This window comes from Mesoplodon mirus (assembly GCF_964341445.2).
Source record: "Mesoplodon mirus genome assembly, chromosome: 11".
In the NCBI taxonomy this organism is placed as follows: domain Eukaryota; kingdom Metazoa; phylum Chordata; class Mammalia; order Artiodactyla; family Ziphiidae; genus Mesoplodon; species Mesoplodon mirus.
The window spans coordinates 61515672-61540250 of record NC_138987.1 but is presented as its reverse complement, the minus strand read 5'-3'; the positions used below and the strand labels follow the sequence as shown (position 1 = coordinate 61540250).

Sequence of the window (24579 nt, the reverse complement as noted above, 5' to 3'; positions counted from 1 at the left end):
TTCTAACTTCTATTACCATACGTTAGTTTTATCTGTTTTTGAATTTCATATTAATAGAATACAGTGATATGCTTTGTGTCTTTTTTTGCTCAGCATTGTCTTTGAGGCAACGAGGGGAAATGAACTCCACTTTTTTTTTTTTTTTTTAATTTATTTATTTATTTGGCTGCCTCGGGTCTTACTCGCGGCACACGGGATCTTCGTTGCCCTTGCGGGACCGTCTTTGCGGCATGTGGGATCTTTTAGTTGCGGCATGTGGGATCTAGTTCCCTGACCAGGGTTCAAACCCGGGTCCCCTGCATTGGGAGCGTGGAGTCTTAGCCACTGGACCACCAGGGAAGTCCCAGCTCCACTTCTTGATGGGACTTGCTGCAGATAATCTGTGGCTATGTTTAATCTACAACACTGGGCATTAGACTTCCTTGTTCCTTTCTTCTTTCTCTCTCGTTTCTCTTTCTCCCTCCTTCCCTGCCCTCCCTCCCTTCCTTCCTTTTATTTATTTATTCTTATTTTTTATTTCTCAATTGTATATATTTTGTTTTTTCTACAGTGGAAGAGGACAATAGAGTTTTATGAACTGTTATTTGTATAAGTTTGTAAATTTTTTTAAGAAAGGACTTCAGAAAACAAGGCAGAGAATACGTAGAACAATGACTACTTCCAAATAATTCAAATAGAATCAAGCTTTGATTGTAGGCTTGGTCAAATCAGTGCTAAACAGCTTCTCTAAGAAAAGTATTCAATGGATTTATCTACCTTACTTTTCACTAACTTGTCAAATAAGCTGTTTTTAATCTTTATTTTTAATTATAAAAGTAAGACACAGCGCACAAACTCAAATAATCCCCAGGCGTATAATGTAAAAAGGAGACGTCCACCACACCATAACTACCAAAATTCCCATCCCCTAAGATAATTGCTGCTAAAAATTTAGAGAATCTCTCCTGACATTTTTTGAGCACATTTAGAAATCAAAAGCCTTTTCAGGTTCAAATGATGGCTTTGAATTTTCGTTAGGTATGAACAGTGTGGGAATTCACATTACTGCAGCAAATATCAGGTGTGAATTTTCTGGAAATTGTTTTGAGATGTTACTTGGGGATCATAATAGCCAAAAAACGTTGGAAAATGAAAAAGGGTTTTTTTGAGGAAGTATGATTAGAAGAAAAATCATGGAATGATGCTGAAAGAGATCTAAAGGACCATGGAAATTAAAAGGTAGGACACTTTACAGAACAAAATTTGACATATGGAAAGATCATTTTTTAAAATATTTAAGACTGTAACAAAATCCAAACTGTTCCCATGATTTCATCCTTTGATGTCATGTCTATTTCTCAGGCTTTTCTCAAGCTCTAAAGCGCTGGCTAAGTGAATACTTGGAGCGAGGTCACACATGGATGGCTTGGACTTTGTGTCTTGCCGTGTTTGCAGATTTTCTGTTTACGCTGTAGTTGCCAGCTAACATAACCCATATGTCTGTGGACTGAACGTAATTCATGTACATGTGGATTATATATACATACAATTATGGTCCCTAAATACAAAAGTGTATGAATTTCTTTCCTTGAAAGTCAAAAAACTGGCAATGCCTTGCCAAATTCCCACATGGCAACAATCCAGACAGGACCCAGCAGGAGTTCTCCCCGTCGCCCTAATCCTCGCCAGTCTGGTCTTAGAACGATCCCTGCCTGACCCTGCAGACCCCTGCCTCAACCTCCTTGTGTGTCACTCTCTCAACATGTTTAAGGACATGTTATGCTGCAACTCCTACAGCATAACATGAAAACCTGTTTAGTTTTAATCTGGACTAGGGATCAGGAAACCTGGGTTTCGTTTCTGTCTTATTCACTTTGGATAGGTAAGGGTGGTTAAGCTGTCCCATGTCCCTTATCAAATGGGAAAAATACTGTTTTAGGTCAGAGTAATTTGAGGAGATGTAGATTCTATGGAAAATGAAAATACTGTTTGTAATTTAGTTTGAACATTGAAACTTGTGTGTTTTTTGGACCTTAATTTGATCTGGTTTGCATGCCCGCTCTTCATCTGATGATAGATGATTGTCATCTATTAATAATCTGATCGTTGCCCTACTCTCATGTTGTTACGCAGAACAGCAGTAACCACCCTGGCTATCCTGGCACTTCCAGCATGGAATTGACCACACTAACCAGTTCATGAAACTCCGTGCTCTGGAAATGGCCATGGTCAGTGAATCTGTACAATTTGGCTTCCAACCTGTTGGTCACTTCTTGTTGTTCCTTCCAAGGAAGGAAAGGATCGTCAGTGGAGCCAAACTGCACAATGTGAGGGCAGTTGGCTTTGATCTTCTCCCACTATCAGGGGCGGCTGAAGTATCCGCTTGCCTGTTCATTGTCATCCCCCAGGTCAGACGTGTACGCAGACACTAACACAACAGCACACACCCGGTGGGTCTCTGCATACCTCATGGCTGCAGTGGCCCTGGAACTGTGGCCTATGATGATGGTCTCCTCGTCACAGTGCAGCTCCGTATGCATGAAAGGCAGCCAGATGCTCTCTCGAGCTGTGATTGGGTCAGGCATGTTTTTAGCCAAACACTAGAAACCAGTTATCTGCTCCAGCCCCCTCTTCACCCAGCCGTACCAGCCGTGGGTGGCCACATCCCCGCCCCCGTTCCCGGGGACGATCACACTGCCTTGCAGGGTGCCTCCATGAGTGCAGCCAACCTCCCTTCCTTCCTTTTAAATTAAGGGGATAGTTTGTGGATTTTTAAAAATTGCCTCTCCTTGTCTTTCTTCTTGAAATTCATGTTAGAACACAGCTTACTTGGTTAAAGGATGTCTTCTGTGATTTCTTGGTATGGCCAAGGACCAGATGTTTTCAGGTCTTGACTTTGTGACTGCTTTTCAAATTACATTAATAGTACCAAACTTCTGTTAATGCTGGAGAGATTAGTTTCTTCTCCAGGTGATTTTGGTCCTTTTTTTTAAATCCTTTTTTTTTTTTTTGTAATTGCTGAGACTTAACGTTCTGGTCCTTTTATGGGCTCTCTTCCCGGCCCTTCAATGACTTGTTAGTCATCCACAGTTACTAAAGTGGGCCTGAAATGACAACTTTTTTTTCAAAGGTGCTCAGTGAAGTCAGGAAGGGAAAGCCTCCCTATCAGGAGAAGGTGTCTGGATTGCAGTTGTCTTGAGTAGACAGGTTTTTTTTGGGTTTTTTTTGCGGTACGCGGGCCTCTCACTGTTGTGGCCTCTCCCGTTGCGGAGCACAGGCTCCGGACGCGCAGGCTCAGCGGCCATGGTTCACGGGCCCAGCCGCTCCGTGGCATGTGGGATCTTCCCGGACTGGGGCACGAACCCGTGTCCCCTGCATCGGCAGGCGGACTCGCAACTACTGCGCCACCAGGGAAGCCGCCTAGACAGTATTTTTATAAGTGAAGTAAATAAGAATCTTGGGCAAGGTGCAGATCTTAATGACCTGTCAGCCCATCAGGATGAATCAGCTCAAGTCCTAGATGAGGTGGCAACGTCAGCACAATGAGCCCCTTGCCCTGAGTTTATTGGGCCTCTCTTAAGGTAGCTGTCATAGCCCTTATTTTAGAGAAAAGTCAGAGTCATTCTTCAAGATTCAGCTGACTTTAAACATTTATTTTGGAGGGGGAAGGTCACTTTCAGTATAGGTGCACCATTGGAAGTGGCATGTGGCTGTTTTTCACATTATAGCCATTTTGATGTGCCGAAGTGTTAACAGTTGTTAGCATCTTAAAACTTGTCTCCAGGTGACTAGAGGCTATTCTGAATCTCTAAGTAAGTTTAATTAATTGTCTTGGGTGCCAGACAAGTAGATTTGTTAACTGTAGTTTCTGATTTATCTATTGCTCAAACCAGTGATAATTTGATAGGAATAGGAACTCAGAGGTGGCATTTTATTGCAAAAGATGGATGTTGGTTGCTAAATGCAGTTGATTAGAAGGCTAGGACAAAGTATTTGTTTTTCTGGTGACAGGGTCATTAAGGCTTTGTAGAATGCGCCACTAGTCAGATGACTGAACTAAATCTTCCTACTCCTGTGAGGTAATCTTTAAGGCATTGGGAGTGCCTCACAGAACTCTTATTAATTACGGTACTCTCACAGGTGTTTACAGCTTCGTCAGATTAGCCTGGTGGTTCTGGTACGTGAGGCATTCCTCCGTGCAATAGTAGTAGCCAGAGTTCTGGTAATTGCTACTGCCTGAGAACATTGGATCTGAAACTCACAGACTTAGAGAACAGTGTTGCCAGATAAGATTGCCATCTTAATTTTCTGAGGGCAAATTTTACCTTCAGAGAAAGGAAGGGAGCTTTCTGAGAATACAAGGCAGATTGTTAGAATGAGGAAGAGAACATAGGGTTTTGAAGCCTGGCCATTTTATTGGCTGTAGAAATAAGTTTTTTGAGGTTTGTTTGTTTGTTTGTTTGTTTTTTTGGCTGTGTTGGGTCTTCGTTGCTGCGCACACGCTTTCTCTAGTTGCGGAGAGTGGGGGCTACTCTTCGTTGTGGTGTGCGGGCTTCTCATTGCGGTGGCTTCTCTTGTTGTGGAGCATGGCCTCTAGGCTTGCAGGCTTCAGTAGTTGCAGCACACGGGCTCAGTAGTTGTGGCTCGCGGGCTCTAGGGCGCAGGCTCAGTAGTTGTGGTGCACAGGCTTAGTTGCTCCACAGCATGTAGTATCTTCCCGGGCCAGGGATTGAACCCTTGTCCCCTACGTTGGTAGGTGGATTCTTAACCACTGCACCACCAGGGAAGTCCCTAGAAATAAGTTTTTAAAAACCTAACACCTTAGAGGTAGTACTTGGCTTTGTAAATGAAGCAAACAATTAGAAAACTGTTACAGTGCTTATTATGTGTCAGACACTATTTGGCATTGGAGGCACATATGAACAAGATACAAGATTTCTGCCCTCAAAGAGCTTACATTCTTGTTTGAGAAGATAGACAATTTTCAAATAAATAAATAAGATAGTTACAGAGTATAGTGCTATGAAGAAAATTGATATGATGATGTGATTTGAGAGTAAGGGAAAAGGGGATACTTCAAATTGATTGGTCAGACCTCTTCATAGTGACATATGAACTCTTAATTGAAGGGAGGCAGAACCAGCATTTCCTGATGAAAGACAACTGTTCTGGGCAAGAGGAAAAACAAATACAAAGGACTTGTGGGAAGTATGTGGTTTGGTATGTTCAAGAGTAGGCAGGGGCCAGATTTTATAAGGCTCTGTAGACCTTGCTTGGGATGATGGGAAGCCACCAGTGGAAGGAAGCTGGTTGAGCAAGGAAGCTAAATGATCGGAATTACATGTTAAAAAGATCACTCATAACATAACATTGTAAATCAACTATACTTCAATTTAAAAAAAAAATCCCTCTTGATTCTCTGGGGAGAACAGATAGCAGAGTGCCCAGAGCAGAAGTAGAATGATTAGTTAAGAGGCTATTGCATTTTATTAAAAAACTGCAATTATATGGAGGTAAAAGAGGATGGGCGGCAGAAGGGAATTCAACTTCTTTCAGAAAGTATTTCACTTTTAATTTTGATAAGATTACAGATAGGGCAAGAAAACCACTATAGCAATAAGTACTAGTGTGTGCTTTGAATTATGTTGTTCTTGATTCTCTGACTCAGAGCTGGAGAGTGACTTTTTGGTGTGGCAGGGCTCTCAGCCTGAACCTACTCTGCTCACTTAAAAATCCCACACATCTGGGCATGACTTGAGGGCCTGTAGGGAAAGGCAACCCAGCCAGTAATTTCTTTGCATGAGGGAGAACAAGACATTTCCTGGGGAAAAAATTCACCATGCAGCCATGTTTCAGGACCAAGATTGGCAGTGAAAAGGGGAAGGGCAATATCCTTTGGTCATGCCTCCCAATCCTAACCAAACTACCATACGTCTCTAATGCCAAAACCCTGAGAGGAAGGGGCCATAAAAAAACTAGGAGAGCTTCTTCATAGAAATCTGTGTAAGATATTGGGAAGGTGGACTTCTGATGTGATATCCACAGGATAGAGTTGTAAGACAAAACTCTAAGTTAGGCATACTCCTCACTGTGTAGAACGCAGTGGGGCTTAGGATTTTGAGGGCTTCCAAGAACACAGGCTGGCTTGCGCATATTAAGGGTTCCGGTGGTGGCACTCAGCACTCTGGGTTGCTGAAGTGGATTAAGCAGCAGCCAGCCCTCAGAGTCCCGTAAGAGCAATAATAATAAATATTGCAGTTGGAGTGAGGAGATATTAAATTATGTGTTTGCGATACTTATTTCTACTCATAGAAGAAAATTCTATCTCTGGCCTCTCTACTTTTGTTCTGCAGCTACCAAGAGATATTCTAGATCTGCTAGCTCAGTTTCTAGGTTTGTCTTGTGTGGAAGGATAATGGGTAAAAAACAGCTGAAGAATTTCAAGGAGTAAGACTGGATGATTTGTTTGTATTAGAAAGTGGACCGGGAACTGCTTATAAGTAGAGGGGATCAACAGAGGGGAAAAGAGCCAAATGAATAGTGTTTTATTGTGAATTGAGAGTAGGGAGGGATATAGAGGGTTCAGAAGGTGTAGAGTTATAAGAAATACTGTGAGCAAAAGGAATTGGGAAGGAAGATATTAAGAAGCTGATTTGAAATAGATCTCTTTATTTTCTTTGAGAGTCTCAATATATTAAGATTGAAATTGCTTTTAACTTACCTTTTTTTTTTTTTTTTTTTTTTGGAGGTTAGACTTGTTACTTATATGTGACGCCATTCCAGCACTGGACTCATGGAGGCTGAACATTTATTCAGGTAATAATAGGTAACATTTATGGAATACTTCTTATGTGCCAGGCAACAAACTAAGTGCTTTACCCTTGATCTCATTTAATCCTCGCACAATCTCATAAGGTTGGGAGTGTTACTGCACCCATTTAATAGATGAAGAGATTGAGACTCACAGTATATCAAGATTGAATTCATCTGAATTAAAAAATGGAAAAAGGCTACTGTAATAGTCAAAGTGAGAGGTGATGGTAGCTTGGGTTAGGTGATGTCATTTCTTACCTGGCATAAATATCATGAATGTAAAATGGTTTTGATTGGCTGTACTTCACCCTCATTTCCATAACTTTTCCTCATTGCTGAATACATCATGCTTTTAGTTTGTCTTTTTTTTTTTTTTTTTTTGGCTGCATTGGGTCTTCGTTGTTGTGCATGGGCTTTCTCTAGTTGTGGTGAGCAGGGGCTACTCTTCGTTGTGGTGTGCAGGCTTCTCATTGCGGTGGTTTCTCGTTGCGGAGCACGGGCTCTAGGCGTGTGGGCTTCAGTAGTTGCAGCACATGGGCTCCGTAGTTGCAGCAGACGGGCCCTAGAGCGTGCAGGCTTCAGTAGTTGTGGTATGTGGGCTCAGTAGTTATGGCGCACGGGCTCTAGAGCACAGGCTCAGTAGTTGTGGCGCATGGGCTTAGCTGCTCCACAGCATGTGGGATTCTCCCGGACCACGGATCGAACCCTTGTCCCCTGCATTGGCAAGAGGATTCTTAACCACTACACCACCAGGGAAGTCCTTTTAATTTGTCTTTAAAACAGTGGAAATATCTTTTGGTAAAGAAAAATTCAGCTTAGGGTTGTTTTTTTTTTTAATTTAATTTTGGCTGTGTTAGGTCTTTGTTGCTGTGCGCGGGCTTTCTCTAGTTGCGGCAAGCGGGGGCTACTCTTCGTTACGGTGTGCGGGCTTCTCATTGCAGTGGCTTCTCTTGTTGCAGAGCATGGGCTCTAGGCGCGTGGGCTTCAGTAGTTGTGGCATGTGGGCTCAGTAGTTGTGGCTCACGGGCTCTAGAGTGCAGGCTCAGTAGTTGTGGTGCATGGGCTTAGTTGCTCTGCAGTGTGTGGGATCTTCCCGGACCAGGGCTCGAACCCGTGTCCCCTGCATTGGCAGGCAGATTCTTAACCACTGCACCACGAGGGAAGCCCCACCTTAGGGTTTTTAACCTTAAAGCTTTTTGAACTTTTTAGAAAGTAGATAAAAACTTTTTCAATAGTTTATTTTTTGAGTAAATATCTACAAAAGGTAGATATCTATAATTGGGGAATTCTTAAGAGGTGATTAATATAGATAACAGAGGTTTTTTTGTTGATTTCATCACGCTTGAGATACTATTCACAAGTATTTTCAAGTTTAAGGAACCTTATTAGGGTTTCCTATAGGAGCTTTTTTTGGTGTATCTAAATGCTTGTTTACAGATTACATTAATTGTAGTACTTGCCAGAACTGGCAGGGTGTCTAGCACTACCGACTGAAGATCAGTCAGAAATGAAGATTGAGGGCTTCCCTGGTGGCGCAGTGGTTTAGAGTTCGCCTGCCGATGCAGGGGACATGGGTTCGTGCCCCGGTCCGGGAAGATCCCACATGCCGCGGAGCGGCTGGGCCCGTGAGCCATGGCCGCTGAGCCTGCGCGTCCGGAGCCTGTGCTCCGCAACGGGAGAGGCCACAGCGGTGAGAGTCCTGCGTACCGCAAAAAAAAAAAAAAAAAAAAAAAAAAATGAAGATTGAGCATCTCTGATATTATAATGTGGGTTAATGGAAGTTTCTTTTTTTAAAATTTAATTTATTTATTTATTTATTTGGCTGCATTGGGTCTTAGTTGCAGCGCGCAGGCTCTTCGTTGCAGCGCGCGGGCTTCTCTCTAGGTGTGGTGTGTAGGCTCCAGAGTGCGTGGGCTCAGTAGTTGTGGTGCATAGCCTTAGTTGCCCCGTGGCATATGGGATCTTAGTTCCCCGACCAGGGATCGAACCCATGTCCCCTGCGTTGGAAGGCGGATTCTTAACTACTGGACCCCAGGGAAGTCCCCGTGGAAATATTTTTGTTTAATTTTAAAAAATTTATTATTTTTGACTGCGTTAGGTCTTCGTTGCTGCATGTGGGCTTTTCTTTAGTTGCAGCGAGCAGGGGCTACTCTTCGTTGCAGTGTGTGGGCTTCTCACTGTGGTGGCTTCTCTTGTTGCAGAGCACAGGCTCTAGGCACGCAGGCTTCAGTAGTTGTGGCCCGTGGGCTCTAGAGCACAGGCTCAATAGTTGTGGTGCACAGGCTTAGTCATTCCGTGGCATGTGGGATCTTCCCGGACCAGGGATCGAACCCATGTCCCTTGCATTGGCAGGCACATTCTTAACCACTGCGCCACCCCGGAAGTCATGGAAGTATTTTTAAGTTTACAAAAATTCAAATTTATATGCTACTTTGAGTAGTTTTCCATGTTTAATGTTGCCAAGAGTTGCCTGTACACTCAGCAAGGTAAAGTAAAACTGCTTTATTACTACCTTATCAATTATTGAGTTGCCAGCATGTGTACATTGCCCTATCATATTTTTCAAAAAACAGCTTAATTGAGGCTTTTAATAATTGACATACAGTAAACTGTACATATTAAAACGTACAATTGGTTAAGTTTTGACATGTGTTCACTGTAAAACTGTCGCCCCAATCAAGACATAATGAAGGTCTCACGAGCCCCTCGCCCCCTCCCCCCTCCGGGCCCCAACACCTCGGACCCGCTCGGGAGGAGGGTCGGGCTGGGTCTTACCCCTCCCTGCCCCCAGGCTCCCACTCCCTGAGGAATTTCTACACCGGGGTGTCCCAGCCTGGCTGCGGGGAGCCCCCCTTCATCTCTGTCGGCAACGTGGACGACACGCAGTTCGTGCGGTTCGACAGGGACGCCCCGAATCTGAGGATGGAGCCGCGGGCGCCATGGGTGGAGCAGGAGGGGCCGGAGTATTGGAATCGGAACCCGAGGATCTACAAGCACCACCCACAGACTTCCCGAGTGAAGCTGAACACCCTGCGCGGCTAATACAACCGGAGCGAGGCCGAATCTCTTCAGCCCACCGTCCTCATGGCATCATTGTTGGCCTGGTTCTCTTGGTGGTCGCTGGAGCTGAGGTGGCTGGAGCTGTGATCTGGAGGAAGAAGCACTCAGGCGGCGACAGTGCCCAGGGCTGTGATGTTATCTTTCACCAATCCTAAAGGGCTGTTTCCTGGATTATTCTTTCCATCTTTTCCAAAGAACCAAAAACTGGAAAGGAACAAGGATTAAACCCTGGAAGTCCCAGTGCAGTGTGATCTGATCAGACCACACACCTGAGCAGACTGCAGAGTTTTGGCACTGCGTCTAGACAGCACAGAGACCAGGGGGTCCTAAACTTTCATTTGCATAAGAATCATCGGGACATCTTGGTAAGATTCAGAAGGTCTGTAGTAGGGCATGGGATTCTGTATTATAACAAGGTTGGTGCTGATTCTGCGGACTTTCAGATCACATTTAGTAGCAAGAACATAGACCAAGATTCCCACATGGCTGTGCACCAGCCTCACCTGTAGGGCTTGTTGAATAAGCAAGTCTTGGGCTCTGTGCCCAGCATTCTGAGATGGTGGGTCTGGGAAGAAAGGCTGAGTATTTTGCATTAATCCTTACAAGCAATCTTGGGATTTAGCCGATTAGGGAATGACTGAGGTCAGTGATCAGAGAGCGCTTAGGTTGGGGAGGAGCCTTCAATCCACACTTCAACCTTGTTTTTTCCTGGGAAGAAAAGGGCAAGTCGTATGCTGGAGACACATGTTGGTTCTTCTATCCTGGGGTATGTAGCCAGATGGAAGACTGACGAAGTGTTACCAGCTCAAGATAATGAAAATCTATGAATCCTTGCTCTCTGAAACTATTCCCTGGATGGATTTCTCACTCATTCCTTGGTATAAACAATGGAATACAAAAAAAAAAAAAAAAAGACATAATGAACATATTTATCACCTCCACAAGTTTTCTTATCCCCATTTGTTATCCTTCTCCCAACTTCTGTGGTCTCCTGGCAACCACTGTCACTATAGAATAGTTTGCATTGTCTAGAATTTTATATAAAGGGAATCATAAGTGTATACTCTCATGCTTACTTATTTTTGGTTTGGCCTTTTTTATCAAGCTAAATATTTTGAGATTCATCTATGTTGTTGCATGTATCAATAGTTCATTCCTTTTTATTGCTGAGTACTGATCTTTTGTATAGGTATAACACAATTTGTTCATTCATTCACTTACTGATGGACATTTGGGTTTATTCCGGTTTTCAGCAGTTACAGATAAAGTTATGCCATGAATATTTGTGTACAAATCTTTGTATGGACATATACTTTATTTTTCCCTCCAAGTTAATTTCTTTCTTTATTTTTTTCTTTTTTTTTGACGTGAATTCACGTAGCATACAATTAACAATTTTAAAGAGTACAGTTCATTGGTATTTAATATACTTACAGTGTTCTGCAATCACTAGCACTTTCTAGATCCAAAACTTTTTCATTATTCCACAAACCACCCCATGCCCATTAACTAATCATTCCCCATTCTCTCTTCCCCCCATCCCTTGGTAACTTCTAATCTGCTTTCTGTCTCTATGGATTTGCCTAGTCTGGATATATAATATAAAAGGAATCAGACAATATGTGGACTTTTGTGACTGGCTTCTTTCATTTGGCATAACGTTTTCATGGTTCATCCAAGTTTTAGCATGTATTAGTACTTTGTTCTTTTTTTTTGGGTGCGCCATGTGGCTTGCGGGATCTCAGTTCCCCCACCAGGAATTGAACCTGGGCCATGACAGTGAAAACCTGGAATCCTAACCACTAGGCCACCAGGCAACTCCCAGTACTTTGTTCTTTTTTATGGCTGAATAATACTCTGTTGTGTGGTGGATATATCACATTTTGTTTATCCATTCATCAGTTAGTGGACTTTTAGGTTGTTTCCACTTTGGGGTACTGTGAATAATGCTGCTATGAACAATTATGTACAAGTTTTTGTGTGGAAGTATGTTTTCATTTCTCTTGGCTATAAACCTATAAGTCTAATTGCTAGATCATATATGGTAACTATGTTTAACTTTCTGAGGAACTGTCAAACTGCTTTCAAAGTGGTTGCATGAGTTTACATTCCCACCGACAATGTTTGAGAGTACCAATTTGTCTATCATCATCAAACATCTTATTGTCTGTCTTTTTGAGTCCAGCCATCCTAGTGGGTGTGAAGTAGTATCTCATTATGGTTTTGATTTGCATTTTCCTGGTGACTAGTGATGTTGAGCATCTTTTCATGTACAAATTGGCCATTTGTATATCTTTTTTGGAAAAATGTATATTTATTTAAATCCTTTGCCTTTTAAAAAATTGGATAACTTGTCTTTATTATTGAGTTGTAAGAGTTCTGGGTACAAGTTCCTTATCAGATGTATGCTTTGCAAATATTTCTTCCATGGGTTGTTTTTTCACTTTCTTGATGGTATTGTTTACAGACAAAAAGTTTTAAATTTGATTAAGTCCACTTGATCTATTTTTTTCTTTAAGAGTTTTATGGTCTTAGCTCTTACATTTAGGTCTGTGATCCATTTCGAGTTAATTTTTGTGTATGGTGTGAGGTATGGTTCCAACTTTTTCTTTTATGTATAAATATCCATTTGTCTCATTACTGCATGTTGAAAAGGCTGTCTTTGGCCTATTTGATTGTCTTGGCACCCTTGTCAAAAATCAGTTGACCAGGGCTTCCCTGGTGGTGCAGTGGTTGAGAGTCCGCCTGCCGATGCAGGGGACACGGGTTCGTGCCCCGGTCTGGGAAGATCCCACATGCCGCGGAGAGGCTGGGCCTGTAAGCCATGGCCGCTGAGCCTGCGCAACGGGAGAGGCCACAACAGTGAGAGGCCTGCGTAATGCAAAAAAAAAAAAAAAAAAAAATCAGTTGACCATAAATGTAAGGATTTATTTCTGGACTTTCAATGCTATTCCACTATAATATTGTTTTGATTACTATAGCTTTGTGTAGTTAGTTGAACTCGGGAAATGTGAGTCCTCCAATTTTGTTGTTCTTTTTTAAGATTATGTTGTTTATTCTAGGCCCCTTGCATTTCCATGTGAATTTTAGGATCAGTTTGTCATTTTATGCAAAAAAAAAAAAAAGCCAGCCAGGATTTTGATAGAGATTGCTTTGAATCTGTAGATCAGTTTTGGGAGTGTTACCATCTTAGCAGTAAGTCTTCCAATTGATGCACATAGGATGGATTTACACTTATTTATATATTATTTCATTTCTATCAATAATAGTTCGTGATTTTCAATATACAAGTTACATTTTTTTAACCCTACCCCATTACACTTCTTTTGTTAAATTTATAACTAAGTATTATTTTTGTTACTATTGTAAATTTTTCCCCCCTTAACTTCACTTTTGAGTTGTTCATTGCTTGTGTATAGAAATACAATTGATTTTTGTATATTGACCTTGTATCTTGCAACCTTGTTGAACTTTTTTATTAGTTTTTAGTGGATTCCTTAGGATTGTCTAGATACAAGATCTTGTCATCTGCAAATAGAGATCGTTTTTACTTCTTCTTTTCCAGTCTGGATGCCTTTTCTTTCTTCTTAGTGCTTCATTGCCTTAGCTAGAACCTCCAGTGCAAAAGTTTATGTCTTTGTCTTGTTACTGAGCTTAGAATAAATGCATTCAGTCTTTAAGTAGGATGTTATTTATGGGGTTTTGCAGATTCCTTTTATGAAATTGAGTTATTTGCTTAGTGGTCCTGGGGATTACAATTGACATCTTAATTTATAACAATGTAGTTTAATTTAATACCAACTCAGTTACAGTTGTGTGCAAAACTTTGTGCCTGTATAGCTCTTTCCCTCTTCTCTTTTTTGTTCTATTATGTGCAAATTACATCTTTTTACATTGTGTGCCCATCAACACAGGTTTATAATCATAGTTTTATTTAGTTGTCTTTTTTTTTTTTTTTTTTTTAATTTGTGGTACGCGGGCCTCTCACTGTTGTGGCCTCTCCCGTTGTGGAGCACAGGCTCCAGACGCGCAGGCTCAGTGGCCATGGCTCATGGGCCCAGCCGCTCCATGGCATGTGGGATCTTCCTGGACCGGAGCATGAACCCGTGTCCCCTGCATTGGCAGGCGGACTCTCAACCACTGCGCCACCTGGGAAGCCCCTAGTTGTCTTTTAAATCAGATAAACAAAAAGAGTTACAAACAAAACATTTATTCATACTATCTTTTACATTTAGTTACTTTTACCAGTACTTTTAATTTTCTTGTTTGGATTTGAGATACTGCCTTAGAGGCCTTTTATTTCAGCCTGAGTGACTCTTTTTAGTATTTCTTGTAGACTAGATCTGCTAGTGATGAGTTCTTTCATTTTTATCTAGGAATGTCTTAATTTCTCCTTTGTTTTTGAAGGATAGTTTTGCTGGAGATAGAATTCTTGGTTGATAGTCTTTTTCTTTCAGCACTTTGAATAAATCTTCCCATTGCCTTCTGACCTCCATGGTTTTTGATGAACTTCCTGGATTTGCAGATTTAGTGTTTGAGAAAAATTTGGCCATTATTTCATTAAATATCCTTTCTTTCCTTTTCTCTCCTGTCATGGGACTCCCAATATGAATTGTTAGGCTTTGTTCATTTTTCTATATTCTTTTTTCTTTCTGTTCCTCAGACATATCTAGCCTAATTGACCTAGCTTCAAGTTTGTTGATTATTCCTTCTTCCTGCTCAGGTCTTGTGTTGAACTCTCTACTGATGTTTTTCATTTCCATTATTGTAGTTTCCAACTCCAAAATTTCAATTTGTGGTTCCTTTTTGTAATTTCTGTCTTTCTATTAATATTCTATTTTTGGTGAGATATTTTTCTCATACTTTTTCTTTAGTATACTTTAGTCATAGTTACCTTAACTTCTTTGATTTTTTTCCTCCCTCCCTCTTTCCTTTTTTGATCTTATTTAAAATGGCTGATCTTATTATTATTATTTTTTTTGCGGTACATGGGCCTCTCACTGTTGTGGCCTCTCCTGTTGCGGAGCACAAGCTCCAGACGCACAGGCTCAGCGGCCATGGCTCACGGGCCTAGCTGCTCTGTGGCATGTGGGATCTTCCCGGACCGGGGCACAAACCTGTGTCCCCTGCATTGGCAGGCGGACCTCAACCACTGCGCCACCAGGGAAGCCCCGGCTGATCTTATTTTTAAAGTCTATCTAAATCCAATGTTTGGGCTCCCTAATGCCGTTTTTCCTTGTGGGCCATACATTCTGCTTCAAGGAAATTTTTTTTTTTTTTTTTTTTTTTGCGTTACGCGGGCCTCTCACTGTTGTGGCCTCTCCCATTGTGGAGCACAGGCTCCGGACGCGCAGGCTCAGCGGCCATGGCTCATGGGCCCAGCCGTTCCATGGCATGTGGGATCTTCCCGGACCGGGGCATGAACCCGTGTCCCCTGCGTCGGCAGGCGGACTCTCAACCACTGCGCCACCAGGGAAGCCCCTCAAGGGAATGTTATATTGCTTCTTGTATAGTATAAGATTTTACAATACTATACTTCTGTTTCTTCCCTCCTGGTCATACATTTACTTGTATATATAAATTGTACAATATATTTTAAATTATTCTTGCTTTGAATAGTTGAGTATTTTTAAAAGATATTTAAATAATGAATAAAGAGTTTTTTCTGTTTACCCACATTGTTACCACTTATGCTTTTAACTCTTTTATGTAGATCCAGATTTTCATCTGTTATCATATTCATTCATCTTGAAGGACTAGTACAGGTCTGCTGGTGATGAATTCTTTCAGCTTTTGTATGTCTGAAAAGTTTTATTTATTTTAAATAAAAAAGTTTTATTTACTTTATTTTGCCTTCATTTTTGAAAGATATTTTCTGTGAGTATAGAATTTTTGGTTGACAGTTTTTTTTTCTTTCAGTCCTTTAAGATACCACTCCATTGTCTTCTGACTTGAATAGTTTCCAGCGAGAATTCTGTTGTTATCTTCATCTTTGTTCCTCTATAGATAATAAGTCCTTTTTCTCTGGCTACTTTTTTTAAAATTAATTTATTTTATTTGTTTATTTTTGGCTGCATTGTGTCTTTGTTGCTGCACACGGATTTTCTCTAGTTGCAGTGAGCGGGGGCTACTCTTCGTTGCAGTGCGCCGGCTTCTCATTGCAGTGGCTTCTCTTGTTGCAGAGCACAGGCTCTAGGCTCTCAGGCTTCAGTAGTTGTGGCATGCGGGCTCAGTAGTTGTGGCTCATGGGCTCTAGAGCACAGGCTCAGTAGTTGTGGTGCACGGGCTTAGTTGCTTCACGGCATGTGGGATCTTCCTGGACCAGGGCTCGAGCCCATGTTCCCTGCATTGGCAGGCAGACTCTTAACCACTGCACCACCAGGGAAGCCCCTTCTCTGGCTACTTTTTTTTTTTTTTTTTTTTTTTGCGGTATGCGGGCCTCTCACTGTTGTGGCTTCTCCCATTGTGGAGCACAGGCTCTGGACGTGCAGGCTCAGTGGCCATGGCTCACGGGACCTGCTGCTCCGTGGCATGTGGGATCTTCCCGGGCCGGGGCACGAACCCGTGTCCCCTGCATCGGCAGGTGGACTCTCAACCACTGCGCCACCAGGGAAGCCCCATCTCTGGCTACTTTTAAGATTTACTCTGTATTACTCGTTTTAGGTAGTTTGGTAATAAGGTGCTTTTTTCTTTGAGCTTCTTGGATCTGTGTATTTATAGTTTTATTCCAATTCGGAAACTTTTAAGTTATTGTTTCTGTAATATATTTTTCCTCTCTCTTCTTTGGAGATACCACTGACACATATATTAGGTAATTTGAAATTATTCCACAGTTCACTAGTAATTTGTTCATTTTATTTAGTTTTTTCCCCTGATGTATTCTGTTGCAATTTCTAATCTGCTGTTAGTCTTACATGGTGTAGTTTTATCTCTTAACATATCAGAGATTTTTTTACTTCTTCTAACATGCCTACTTTTTCCTTTAGATTTTTGCATATATGGAATACAGTTATAATAACTTTCTAAATATTTTTCTTTACTATTTCTATAATCTGATTGTTTCTCAGTCATTTAACTTTTCATTATGAAATAAGTATAATTTATAAGAAGTTGCATGTTCCATATATATATATATATTTTTTTTGGTACGCAGACCTCTCACTGTCGTGGCCTCTCCCGTTGCGGAGCACAGGCTCCAGACACGCAGGCTCAGCGGCCATGGCTCACGGGCCTAGCCGCTCTGCGGCATGTGGGATCTCCCCAGACCAGGGCATGAACCCGTGTCCCCTGCATCAGCAGGCGGACTCCCAACCACTGAGCCACCAGGGAAGCCCCTTCCATGTGTTTTTCACCCATTTTCTCCCAGTGGTAACGCTTGTATAATTATAGGACAATATCAAAACTAGGAAATTGATATTGGTACAGTCTTCAGAGTTGATTCATATCTGACCAGTTTTACATCTACTTCCGTGTGTGTGTGTGTGTGTGTGTGTGTGTGTGGTTCTATGGTATTTCGTCATGTGTGAATTTGTATATCTGCAGCCACCATCAAAGTACAGAACAGTTCTATTCAAACAAGAATTTTTCCTGTTGCCCTTTTTTTTCTTTTGGCTGCACCACGCAGCATCTGGGATCTTAGTTCCCCGACCAAGGATCAAACCTGTGCCCCCTGCATTGAGAGCATGGAGTCTTAACCACTGGATCACAAGCGAAGTCCTTGTTGCCCTTTTATAACCACTCCTATCCTACCTCCCTCCACCCCACTCATAAACTTGTAACCCTGGCAACCACTAATCTGTTCTCTATCTCTATAATATTGTCATTTCAAAATGTTATTTAAATGGAATCGTACAGTATATAACCCTTTAAGGTTGACTTTTTTTTGCCCCCACTCAGCATAATTCCCTTGAGGTCCATATAAGTTGTATATGTGTGTGTGTATCAATAGTTTGTACCCTTTTATTGCTGAGTAGTGTTCCATAGTATGGCTATCCCAAGTCTGTTTAAGCATTCACCTGTTGAAGGACTTCTGTATTGGTTCCAGTTTGGGGCTATTATGAATAAAGCTACTGTGAACATTCACATACAGGTTTTTGTGTAAACATAAGTTTTTGTTTCTCTGGAATAAAGGTCCAAGAGTGCAGTTGCTGGGTGGCATGGTAATTGAATATTTCATTTTATAAGAAACTGCCAGACTTTCTTCTAGCGTGGCTTTGCCATGTTACATTCCTACCAGCTATGTATGAGTGATTTAGTTTCTTTGCATTCTTGCCAACATTTGGTATTGACAGTTTTTTTGTTTTGTTTCGGTTTTTTTGGCCATGCTGTGCAGCTTGTGGGATTTTAGATCCCTGACCAGTGAATGAACCCAGGCCCTTGGCAGTGAGAGCACGGAATCCTAACCACTGGACCACCAGGGAATTCCAAACAGTATTTTTTATTTTAGCCATTATGATAGATGTGCAGTGATATCTCATTGTGGTTTTAATTTGTATTTCTCTAATGGCTAATGATTTTGAATATGTCTGTTCATGTCTTTTGCCCATTTTCTTTTTTTAAAAAAATTAATTAATTAATTTATTTTTGGCTGTGTTGGGTCTTCGTTGCTGCATGGGCTTTCTCTAGTTGTGGCACGGGCTTTCTCTAGTTGCAGCAAGCAGGGGCTACTCTTTGCTCTGGTGTGCGGGCTCCTTCTCATTGTGGTGACTTCTCTTGTTGCGGAGCACCGGCTCTAGGCGCGCACGCAGGCTCAGTAGTTGTGGTGCATGGGCTTAGTTGCTCTGCGGCATATGGGATCTTCCCGGACCAGGGCTCGAACCCATGTCCCCTGCATTGACAGGTGGATTCTTCACCACTGCGCCACCAGGGAAGCTGCCCTGCTTATTTTCTATTTGGATTGTTTGTTTCTTTACTGTTGAGTTTTGAGAATTCTTTATATATACTGTATACAAGTCTTTTGTTGGATATGTGGTTTGCAGATATTTCTCCAATCTGTGGCTTACTCTCTTCTATGAGCTCTAGACTCCTTTGCTCTCTCAGACTTTGACTCCTGTGTTCTCCACTTAGGGAGCATGTTGGAGCATGCCTAGGTTCCCCTTAGACTCCCTCTTTTGACATTTCTTGGAAACTCTCCCTAGGCATTAAACTTGGGTAATCATAGAGCTTACCTTATTTGTTTCCCATCTCTGGGGAATCATTGTCCTTCATTGCCTGTTGTCCAGTGTCTTAAACACCAGTGTTTCACACATTTGTCTGGTTTTTTATTGTTTCTTCCAGGAAGGTAAATATCATCCCTGTTATTCCAAGTTAGTCAGAAGTGAGATCCCCACCCCAACCCCCAGAGTTTTCAATAACATTAGAAACATCCACTGTTATTAACTACTGTCCCAAAATTCCTTCCTTTTTAAGTTGTTTTAAAAAAAAGGGTGGTGGGGTGAGGTGGGAATGGAGGCTAAATATAACTCAGACAAAGAGACACTTCTGATGTCCTTCAGTGTCTCTTGAAGCCCAGCTACTTTCGGAAGTTTGCAAATCAATCAGATAGATAAAGGCTTAGAGCTAGAAATAGGTCAGCTACCATAGCACACAATGATGGTGGGAAAAGATTTTTGTGACAGCTTGTGTGTGATAATATATCCTTTCTTGTTCAGGATTCTCTTTGAATGTAATGCTAGATTCTGGGTGTTTTCAAATGCCTTTTCTCTATTCTTATCCTTATAGTCCTTTCCTTAAAAGAATAACCATATTTTTAAAATTACATTTTCCTTTATTTAAAGGGTAGAGTTAACCAGTTAAAGCAGCCTTTTCCAGCCTAGGTACATCTAGCTAGGTAATTCTCCTTTGACCTTTATTATTAGTTTTGGAGCTTATCTCAGAGTTAATGGTGATTTAATATGTATACAAGCGTTTCTTAAAGATTTCTCTCTGCATTTCAAAGCTGTGCTTATCTATGTAAAAATTCAGAGAGATAAGTATTGCCACAGGATCACGTGGCTAGTAGCTATCAAACACTTGAAGAAAATATTTCTTTGGAGTTACTTTGTGGAATTAGGACACATTTCAGTAATTAGGTAACTGAGCTCTGGGAATCTGCTAGAGCCACCTTTAGAATAGAGCTGCCTCTGCTTATGCTAGTCTCATCAGGAAAGTTTTATTTCTATTCCCAGTCTATTGTTTCTGCTGATGAACAATGGCATAGCTTGGTATATTATTAGTCAGCTGTTTTTCAGCAGTGTGTATTATGATGCCTCGCACAGAATGGTTACTCACAGAGTATTTGTTGCATGAATGAATGAATGTCTTTTCCTTGAGTCACTGCTTCAGTCAGTTCCCTTCATATATTTCATCCAGGATCTTTCTTTTCTTTCCATCTCTATCATTTTGGTCATTTTTTTGTTTGCATTTCCTCCAGAGGGTGAACAAAGAAGGCAAAGAAGATGAACCTGAAATCATTTCATTCTTTATGAGTAACTCGGATAAGAAAAAAGTATTGTATGAGAAGAAATTGAAACTCCTGGCTAAAATGAGAGTTTTGAGTTAATACTGGATTTCATTTATCTTTTCTGTCTTTCCCTGGCATTACTAATGATGGATTGATGTTTTGCTTTTCTTCAAAACCCTGAACAGCTTTCTCTTTAATTATAGCTAGTGATATGCTCCTTTAGTTTTCATTTCTAATTTTTCTTACTTTTCCTCTGTATGGAGTTCTCTTCCTCTTCTTTATTCCTTAAATATTGGTGTGTCCTGAGGCCTGTGCTCACCTCTCTAGTCTTTTGTGCCGTTAATCTGACACTGTTCTCACCATGCACTCTCCTTTTAAAGTACAAGGTTTCGACTTCTGTCACAGTTTGGTGGTCTAGATATCCAGTTCCATCAGTGTAACTGCCTGTTGGGCACTTTGATTATGTCAGCTTGTGGGCACATCACATTTACCATGTTTTAAACAGAACTTTATCTTTTTTTCTTCCAAACTGGTTTCTCCTTCAGTGTTCGTATCTCAGTGGTGGAAATGTCTACCCCAATTGTTCTCAAACTTTTTGGTATCATAATTTCTTTGTACTCTTAGAAGTTACTGAGGCCTCCAAAAGAGCTTTTGTTTTATGTAGGTTATAACTATCAATGTTAATGTATTAGAAATTAAAACTGAGAAATTTAAAAAACATTAATTCATTTAAAAATGATAATAAATCCATTACATGTTAACGTAAAAGTGAGTTTAAAAAAATTTTTTTCCCGTAACAACAGCAACAAAATTTATGAGAAATGTGTCATTGTTTTTAATTTTTGCAAATAATTTAGTGTTGGGGTTAATAGAATACAGATGAATTCTTGTATCTGCCTTTCATTCAATTAGTTGTGATATTACATGTCATGTAGCTTCTGGAAAATGTTCTTGTGTATCTTTGAGGGCATAAGAGTGAAAAGGGTGAATAAGGTCTTAACATTATTATAAAAATGGTTTTGACCTTGCGTATCCCATGAAAAAGTCTTGGAAATTCCCAGGGGTCCCAGGCCACACTTTGGTAACTCCTTTTCTCTCTGGTTGCCTGAGTGTTCTCTTAGACTTCTCTTCTCCCAACCATCACACATATCTCCTGTGTCACCAAGTCTTAATGATTCTACCTCCTTAATGCCTCTTGGGTCAGAGTCCCCTCATTCTACAGCCAGAATGCTTATCTCATCTTTTCCCTACTTTGTATCTCTGCTTCTATTTTATCTTCTTTCTAACCCATCCACATTGTAGCAAAAGTAATCTTTCTAAAATAGAAATATCATATAACTACTTTCTGAAAGTCCTTTACAAGTTTCCCATTGCTTTAGTTAGTACACAAGATGTTTTATGATCCTGTTTCCACTAACCTCTAGCTTCTTCTCCATTATACTATAGCTTTCTTTACGCAATACTTGCAGTTCTGAGAAAGCATCATGGTGACCCATACATCTGTGTTAATGATACTGTTGGGTTCACACTATGTTCCTGGCACTGTTCTAAGTACTTTACATATATTATCTCATTTAATCTTTACACAGTCTTCCAAAAGAAGTACTTTTACCATTTTATTTTGTAGATGAGGAAACTGGGATTTAAAGAGATGAAGTAACTTTCCTCAAATCATCCACTTGTTGAATATGGAATCTAAGTCTGTTTCTCCACTTCTCTATTTGGCTAAATACTGTTTGTCCTTGAGGATTATTAGACTTAAGCATCCCCTCCTTCTGGAAGCCTTTCCTCCAGTGTGATTTAGATGACTGTTCCTTCTATTTCCATTTAACCTTGTGAGCAGCTCTAGCTAGCATTTAACATATTAGAATTTACTTATTTGTCTCCTGCACCATTGATTTTCCTGGTAGGTACAGGAAGGGAACTTCATTCCTCTGGCACAGGAAAATTAGTCTGCATCCCAGAATATTTATTTCTAAAAGGAAAATGCATGTTGAGGGCCTTAAAACCTAATGTCACTCTGGACCTACTTATTCTGTTCATTCTATGTAAGCAAAGCCCTCAGTTTCAGAGAAACTATAAAACAGATAATAATACTTCTATATTAATTCTTCCAAATTTAAAAAATAGTATCCCTGATCTTGTATTGGTTTAGAGGAGACTAAATAACAACAACAAAATAATAGCTAACATTTATTTAAAATATTTTCCATGTATCTAAGCACTTTACCTGTATATTAACTCACTTTAATATTTACAACCCCATGAGATAGTTATTATTAACCTTTGTTTTACAGATAAGGGAAACTGAGGCACCAAGAGGTTAAGTAACTTATCCAAGATCACACAGCTTGTAAGTGGCAGGTGGGGAAATCAAATCTCTAAAAACTATACTGTGCAGAATACTGAATCTTTTTTACCCAGGATCCCATATTTATAGTCTTTGTTAGGATAAAGGTAAGTGAGGATTAGAGGTAAAATTATATGGCACAACTCTAGTGTTGTCATCTTATAGAAAAAGATGATTTACTATAGATTTTTTTAAATGTGTTTTCTTTTAAAACACCATCTTTTTAGTACAAATGAAAGGATCTTTCAATGTTATCATTATTACAAAATTAATATCATAGTTCTGAGCTTTCTGCCCAATGAATTCCTACTTTCCCAGTGAATAATAGCAACAAAAACTTTCACATTTTAGTTGAGACTTAGGAAGCTGATAATCATTTTTGTTCTCCTAGCAAGTTACATTGGTTACTTCCAGAATCCTGTTTTCTTTGTTAGATACATCTGCCCTCCCCCCATCTCTTAAGCATTGCTGTGGATGTTTAATTTTGAGAATGCTAATTAGCTTTAGTAATTACACACCTTGAGGCATGTCTAGACATTTATAGCTTTGTATTTTTAGTCTAGAATAGGATGTGTTGGAACTTTTTGGCTTTTGTGTCTTTCTTTTTTTTTTAAAGAAAGCTTTGAATTTAGTTTAGCGAGGAGTTACGTTAATCTAAGTTCAGTCATGGAATTTAGGGCTATTGCGAGTTTCTTTAGCCAGTATCCAGGAATATCATACTTGTCTTTTGCTAATAGTATTTTGAAGTCACCAAAAGTAGTTTTTCTTTAAGGTGATGCTTTATGTTGTAGATGGAATCAGACCAATGTGGAGGATATGATTTTATTAAAATAAGCACCCAGCCTAGTTTGGGGATTTGTGTGAATCAGAAAGCACAGCCACAACAGGTCCCCCTTGTTGACACACTTTTAATTTTCAGTTATGCAGGATATGCTGCTGAGGTATCTTTTTACCAGCCATCATTCTGTCTATCTGAAAGTGTTATGTATGTTTTCAAAGTTGTTTCAATCTGTTTCAGAATAGAAGATTATATACTTCTGCTACAATGTTCTAACCCTTAGTTTGAAAATGAGCATTCATCAGAGAGATAAATGGATTGATTTAAGAAAATTTAAAAACCATAATAATGTTTTTGAGAACATGATGGGGTGTAGGATATGGTTTGTAGACTGGCTTTGAAGCTCTTAAGAGTTGATAGGATCGACCTATGCCAGATTCAGTGGGGTTGTGGATAAAAGCGTGAGAGACATGCAGAAAGGTGCCTTTTCCCTAACCTGCTCTTTTGGATATCTTTCTATTATATCCCATCATATTTGGAGCCTAAAACAAGAGCTTCAGTATAATTTAGTTAATTGAATTATCCTCTCTGGTAGGATTATGTGTGAAATTACTGAGTATTATTAGTATCTCTGTGCAGGCAGGTAAGGAATCAAAGTTGAAGAGAGCAAAAATGTCCTTACATTAAAGACATACTCTAATGTTTCAATTAATTTCATTTTTAAGGAAACTGTTCTGAAATTAGAGGGAGCAGCTAAGTGAAGTAGCCATATATAAATAATCCACTTTCTGTTTATACCAGGCTTGCTTACATATGATATTGATGTTGGGGTATCAGATAACCACTCCATACTTGCTTTTTGTAGTTAATGGTTTATTAACAATGGTTTATTCGTTGTGCCAGGAACTATCTGAGAGTAAGGGATATAGCAATGAAAAGAAAAGGAAAAATCCCTGCCCTTAAAGATCTTACATTTTTTCCCTGGTTTATCGAGACACAATTGACATATAGCTCTGTATAAATTTAAGGTGTACTGCACAATGACTTGACACATATATTGAGAAATGGTTACCACAATAAGTTTTGTTAGCATTCATCTCCCTGTGTAGTTAGAAAAATGGAGCTTACATTTTAGTGGGAGAAATGGTTATAAGAAAA

The 24579-nt window shown here is 40.3% G+C and overlaps 1 protein-coding gene and 1 pseudogene across 16 annotated transcripts in view; one reads left to right on the top strand and one right to left on the bottom strand.

The window, feature by feature from the left end:
• The window catches only part of R3HDM2 (R3H domain containing 2), a 156334-nt gene that overhangs the window by 38002 nt on the left and 93753 nt on the right, over positions 1 to 24579 (top strand). For 12 of the 15 annotated variants that reach the window (XM_082634536.1, XM_082634544.1, XM_082634535.1 and 9 more), the window contains exon 2: positions 6728 to 6795. The exons of 1 other annotated variant lie outside the window; for it this stretch is intronic. The gene's annotated coding sequence lies outside the window, so the exon portion shown is untranslated. Of the gene's footprint in view, positions 1 to 2127; positions 2208 to 6727; positions 6796 to 24579 lie in introns of those variants that run through there. 2 more of the 15 variants (XM_082634539.1, XM_082634538.1) reach the window with 2 other exon arrangements.
• LOC309811610 (putative hydrolase RBBP9) lies at positions 2133 to 2695 on the bottom strand (annotated as a pseudogene). The gene has a single exon. The product of its transcript is annotated as a putative hydrolase RBBP9 (transcript).